Consider the following 6,793-nt stretch of genomic DNA (forward strand, 5'->3'; position numbering starts at 1 on the left):
GATCCTATGGGATCCAAACTACATTAACTATAAAATGATGAGTATGTCTGATCAATACATACATGGGGTGATGACCATTCTGAGGCTGGATTTGATGTTTAATTTCACTGCCATTTATGGATTGCATACCATTGAGAACATGAGGAAGATGTGGGATGAATTGAGATCACTGAACCATCTACAACTGGAGCCCTAGTTAGTCATGGGTGATTTCAACAACATCCTACACGTAGAGGATAGACAATGTGGAGCACCAGTTCAAGAGGTGGAGATTAGAGATTTTAATGATTATCTGGTGGATACTAGTATGAATGAAATGAGATACATTGGTAGGTGATTTACATGGACAAATAGACATGTATTCAGTAAATTGATAGGGCCTTAGTTAATGCTGAGTGGATGATCAAGTTCCCTCAAAAAGACGTTATTGTCATGGATCCAAATCTTTCTGATCATTCTCCTCTATGTGTAAAACTGGATGAGGAGATCTTTCAGGGGCCAAGAACTTTTAGATTTCTAAATTGCATAGATGAGCACAATGATTTCCCGAAAGTTGTTAATGATGCATGACAAATACCTATGAGAGGAGGTTGGATGAATAGTGTGTGGATGAGGCTGAAAGGTATGAAAGAGGGGCTGAAGCAGATCAATACAAAGGAATTCAGAGGGGTATATATGCGGATCAAGACCTTGAGGCAGCAACTAACAGAGGTCCAAGCACAAATGAGGAGCCATGACCACAACCTAGCTTTCTTTGACCAGGAAAGAGATATCAAAACACAGCTGGAGAAGTGAGATACCATAGAGGAGAGCATCTTTAGGTAGAAGTCACGGGTTCAGTGGTTAAAACTGGGGGATGCAAATAATGCTTTCTTCTTTGCAAATATGAAGAATAGGGTGACCCAAAATAAGATCAGGAATTTGATCAATGTAGATGGTGCTTTACTGAAGACTCAAGAAGCTATTACTGAGGAAATTACTACATTCTACAAAAGTTTATTGGGTTCAGTAGCGCCTCACTTGCCAGCTATCAATCCAAGTGTTATGAAGGAAGGCAGAATCTTGGATAGACAGTACCAACTCTATCTTATAGTACCAGTCACCAATGATGAGGTGTTTCAAGCTCTGAAGGGTATAAATGACCTAAAGGCACCGGGGTGTGATGGCTACACTACTTTGTTCTTTAAAAGAGTTTGGCCAGTTGTTGGGGAGGAAATTACTAAAGCTGTTTTGGAGTTCTTTTCATCAGGATGTATGCATGAACCTGTAAATTGCACCATTACTCTCATACCTAAAGTAAAGAACCCTTCAAGAGTGTCAGAGTTAAGACCTATTTCATGTTACACTATACTCTACAAATTGATCTCGAAGATTCTAACACAGAGACTATAGCAAGTCATGGATATGTTAGTTGATTCTAAGCCGGTCTGCATTTGTGCCAGGAAGAGTGATTACTGACAACATTATCATGAGTCACGAATTGGTTAAGGGTACGGAAGGAAAGGAATCTCGCCTAGATGTATGTTGAAGATTGATATGAGGAAAGCATACGGCTCGGTGGGGTAGCCTTTTCTAGAGCAAATTCTTACTAGCTTAAACTTTCTGGTATTATTTGTGAGATGAATAATGGTATGAGTTAGTATTGTATCCTACTCAATTATTATCAATGGTGTACCTACTGCCCCATTTCAAGTAAAGAAATGACTCAGGCAAGGGGACCCTCTATTCCATTTCTATTTATTTTAGCTATGGAATATTTAAACAGGTAATTGAAGACTCTGAGAAGGTAACCTGATTTTAATTTCCATCTGAAATGTGAGAAGTTGAATATAACCCATCTTGGGTTTGCAAATAATTTTTTTATTTTTCTGTAGAGGAGACCCTACATTTGTTAGAATAATGTTTGACTCTTTTCAAGAGTTCTCCATAACCTCTGGTTTGTCTAGAATGCTGAGAAAAGCTCCATTTATTTTGAAGGAGTATGCAGAGAAGATCAAACTGTCATCTTGCAGACCTTGGGGTTCTTAAAAAGGCAGCTGCCTTTCAGGTATTTGGGGATCCCACTTTGTACCAAAAAGACTAATGTGATACAATTCAAACCATTGTTGGACAGGATGCTGAGCAAAATCACATCATTGACTGCAAAATTCTTATCTTATGTAGGACGAGTGTAGCTGATAAAATCTGTATTATTTTTTATACAAATCTTCTGGTCGCAAGTTTTTGTCCTACCAAAGGAAATCGTGCAATTGATTGAATCACTGTGTAGAAGGTTCCTATGGACTGGTGGGGATGACATATCAAAGAATGCATTAATTGCTTGGGACAGACTATACTATCCAAAATCTGCTGGGGGTCTAGGACTACTTGATATATATGCTTGGAATAGAGCTGCCATATGCAAACATTTATGGAATTTGTGTGAAAAAAAGGACAAGCTTTGGATTCGATGGGTTCATGCCTACTATATTAAGCAAGGTAGAATATGGGATGCAAAGGTTGATAAAACTTTACGGGTGGTGAAAAGACTTTGCATGCAAAAATAGTATTTGAACAAGCTGAATATACTGAAGATGAGGTAACACAAATGGCTATTTTCTCCAAAAAAGAAGTGTATTGCAAGATTAGGAGGGACTTCCAAAAAGTCGATTGAAAGAGACTAATTTGCAACAATCTCGGGTCACCAAGGTGGGTTTTCATTCTTTACATTGTTGTCCACGGAAGACTACTCACTAAAGATAGGGTCGCAAAGTGGAGGCATGTTGATGACTTGAAATGTCCTCTATGCAATAATGAAGATGAATTTTTGATCACTTATTTTTTCATTGCCATTACTCTGCTACCATCTGGGACAAGCTTTTGATGTGGCAAGGGATTGCTAGAAAATTCATGGGATGGCACGAGGAGCTTGATTGAGTTGTGAGGTATGGGTAGGGAAAATCTACTAATGCAATCCTATATAGACTGACGTTGGCTTGCTGTTTATATTGTCAATGGCATGAGAGGAATATAAGATTGTTCCAGCACAAGTGTCAAACTGCTGAGATGCTGATAAGGCAAGTTATCTAAGATGTTCATTGTAGAGGCGCGAGGGTACCTAGATTGAATAGGAGGTTGGATAGTCTTAGTTTTTACCCTTAGTGTTTGGAAATAATTTATCCTAGCGGATCGAAGATGTAGTGATATTTGTTGGCTTGGGGATGTATGTCCAAGTCTGCAGTTTTGATCTTTGATTTTGAGCTATACATATTATACTTGGTAAATAAAATATTTAGTTGTTAATATGTAGGATTTTTGATGGCTTAATAGCGCTTTTTAGCTTTTGTTTTAGTCTAAAAGCATTGAATTGTATTCCCGAAACTAATGAAATTGTGCAAAATTACAGGAATGCTGGAAGTTGGTCTCCTAAGATGAAATCCGACTAAAAAAAGAGTAATCCAAAGCACAAGGCAATCAAGGGCGCATAAGCACAAATGTGCGATTCGCAAAAAAAATTAAGGACCGCAGAATTTCATCTGCGGCCGCAAACAAAGAGGAAAAATCTATCAGACATTTGCGCAAAGTGCGGACCGCACATGAATTATACGGCCGCAAAGCTGGGCTAAGAGTCGAAGTTCAGAAAGTATGCAAAAAGACCAAGTCCAGGAGCTTCTGTGAATTGCGGACCGCACAAGAGTTATGCGGCCGCAGAAGAGTGACTTTCGGCCGCAGTCCAAATTGTGCGGACCGTAGAAGTGTTACCTTGCGGCCGCAATCTAAAAATGTGCGGCCGCAGAAGAATGCCTCATGGCTGCAGTTCAAAAATGTGCAGCCGCAGTACTCCAGTTCCTGCCAGATGAAGAAACTTGCGGACCGCACATGGAATTGTGCGGCCACAGAACCTCCCAAGGGGTATTTTTGTTTGAGATTTTTATCTTTGTATAAATAAATGAGTTTCACAAAATTAGGCTAAGTTTTGAAGATAGAAAGTTGTTGTAGCCATTTGTCTTTGCTATTTTAGGAAGTTTTAGCTTATTTGAGTATTTTAACATTAGATTCTATCATTTTAATCTTCCATTATGAGTTTAATTAGAATTTTATCTTTATTTTCTTCAAATCCCATAATGAGTAGCTAGATTTTTACTAGGGTTGTAACCCAACCCTAGTGTGTAAACCTTATGGGTGATTAATTTTATGCTTGTTTATGATTGGGTGTTGATTATTTAGCTTAGTTCATACTTCAATTTTAGAATTAATGGTTGTAAACATTGATTCATGCCTATTGAACTTAGTCTCTACTTGAGAAAGAGGGAACTAGTCGAGAATAACTAGGCTAACAAGGAATTGGGTCAATTGAGAGATTGATTAACCCAATTAAAGGGTTCAACCTAGAGATAGTAATAACCCGACTTGAATTCTTATCAACTGTTTCAGGTGATACCCATTTGTTCTTGAGAAAGTCAAATTTGGCAAAATCACTCTCTGACCGAGAGGTAGTGAGTGGGTAATTTAGAGTTAAAGCTATAATATACCCCAATCGGCAAAACAAGCATTAAAGTCTTTATCCCATTAGAAAAATACCTAGGTCATGGTCATAACCATAGTGTCACGACCCAAACCGATAGGCCGTGCCTAGTTCTACCTATTGAGCACCCCCTAAGCACTCGTCTAAGATATAAACATGAAATAAGTGTAAGTCATGCATAAAATCTGAAAATAAACTATTAATCCATATGAATAACCTACGTGAGAAAACATGCCCATATATATATATATATATATATATATATATATATATATATATATATATATATATATATATATATATATATATATATATATATATATATGTATATATAGGTAGGGCGAGCCGACAAGGCCACATACTATATAACTATACATGACTGTCTACAGACCTCTATTAGAGTGTACAACTGTATAAAGGATGGGACTGGGCCCCGTCGTACCCATATATGTATACAAACACATCGTACCAAAATTCAAAGCAGCTCCTAATCAAATGGAGCACACCAACTCTCGCTGATCAAGTATCCTAAGAAGGGGGACCGTCAGCCTGTCTACCTGCACCTGCGGGCATAAAACGCAGCGTCCCCAGGCAAAAAGGGACGTCAGTACGAATAATGTATTGAGTATGTAAAGCATGAAAATCCGTACATAAAAGACATAGATGAAACATGGGGTAAAGAATTCCACCTGTGAGTTTAAATAACTTTGTGAATCCTGAAACATTTATAATGTCATGCACGTGCATGTAAATGTCGTATCATGAATAGGTATAGGTGTACATAACATCATCAAGCCTCTGAGGGCATCCCATATTATCATCTCGGCCATTGTGGGAAAAATCATCAACATATACCAGTTGATCAGGTGGTGGTGTGTATATAACGCCGTAACCTTTTTCCATATCCCATATACATATAATATACGCGTATATAACGCCTTCTGGTCGTGGGTCAATGTACATATATAAATGCATGAAATGCATAAGAAATACATTAATATGATTTCCCGAATATCATAAAATCAATATGCCTTTCGGACAAACTTTATCAAATACGTATTTTTCTGAGACCCATGAATAGATGATATAATAATAATTCACATAGGGAATCAAGAATATAAACACCCCTAGTATTTCTATGAATAGAGTCATTTAATAAAGTTGCGTATTTTGCTCGTTTCGTTTGTATCATTTGGATCATGCCAAAAAGAAAGAAGGGATAGCCTTAACATACCTCAAGTCGTCAATGCAACTCAACAACAAACTTATGACAACTAGCGCGTCAACCCTATAACAAAGAAATGCGTCTACAATTTAGATGGCGATAGTATATTACGTATCTCAAACGATAACTCGATTCTAAACTAAAACGGGCAGCATTTCCCCTGATTTTACTGCTCCCTCAAGCCTGTTATAGGCGAGATAAAAACATAATATAATCAGCAACTCAAAACCAACCTAATTACAATTCGGGACCTTCAATACAACAAAACCTCAAATATACCATAATACACCAAATCAACAAGTTATCAATTAGCCTGTAACTACAACGATGAGCGACCAACCTACTACCCTACCACATGTAGCATTTCTCCACGCCTTTTCTTCCAAACACCATAAATCAGTAGCACAATAGACAGCCCAAAAGCAACACGAAACATCCCACAAAACAGTCCACTACAAGTCAAATAACTCAAACTCATGCCTTCCGATCACCGTCACGTGAGGTCTAACTATTAGGAAACAAATTTATCAACTTTTCTTGATATTTTAAAGCTTAAATACAGAAAATAGGAATTTTTATTAATTATTAAATACATTCCAAAACTCAAACTACAAATAAAAAGAGAGGCGATATAGCGATACTTACGCCGTAGGGATCGTTCTGATGTTATCGCTTCTCGATTTCATACCCGTGAAGTTAGTATTATTTTGAAGCACTATTAGAGAACTCAAGGACCGTTTTTATGGAGTTCTCTAGTAAGATTATGTGTAAAAATGAAGAGAGAGAGAGAGAGAGAGAGAGAGAGAGAGAGATGAGTTAAAGCAATATAACAACTTTTGAAAAGTCAAAAGGTGCTAGCTTGGCGCCCTCTAATTCGCCCATCTTCCGACGCTTATATCATTTTATCCAGATATCGTATGAATGAACGATTAAGAGCGTTGGAAATTAAATTCCAATACCTTTAATTTTGTATATAATATGTCCCAAAAGGGCCTCATATAGCATACGAAATATATTTCTCAAAAAGCTCTATTACAGAGCAAATTCTTAGTTGGTTTTTCCGC

The sequence above is a fragment of the Nicotiana tabacum genome, chromosome 17 (genome assembly GCF_000715075.1).
Source record: "Nicotiana tabacum cultivar K326 chromosome 17, ASM71507v2, whole genome shotgun sequence".
In the NCBI taxonomy this organism is placed as follows: Eukaryota; Viridiplantae; Streptophyta; class Magnoliopsida; order Solanales; family Solanaceae; genus Nicotiana; species Nicotiana tabacum.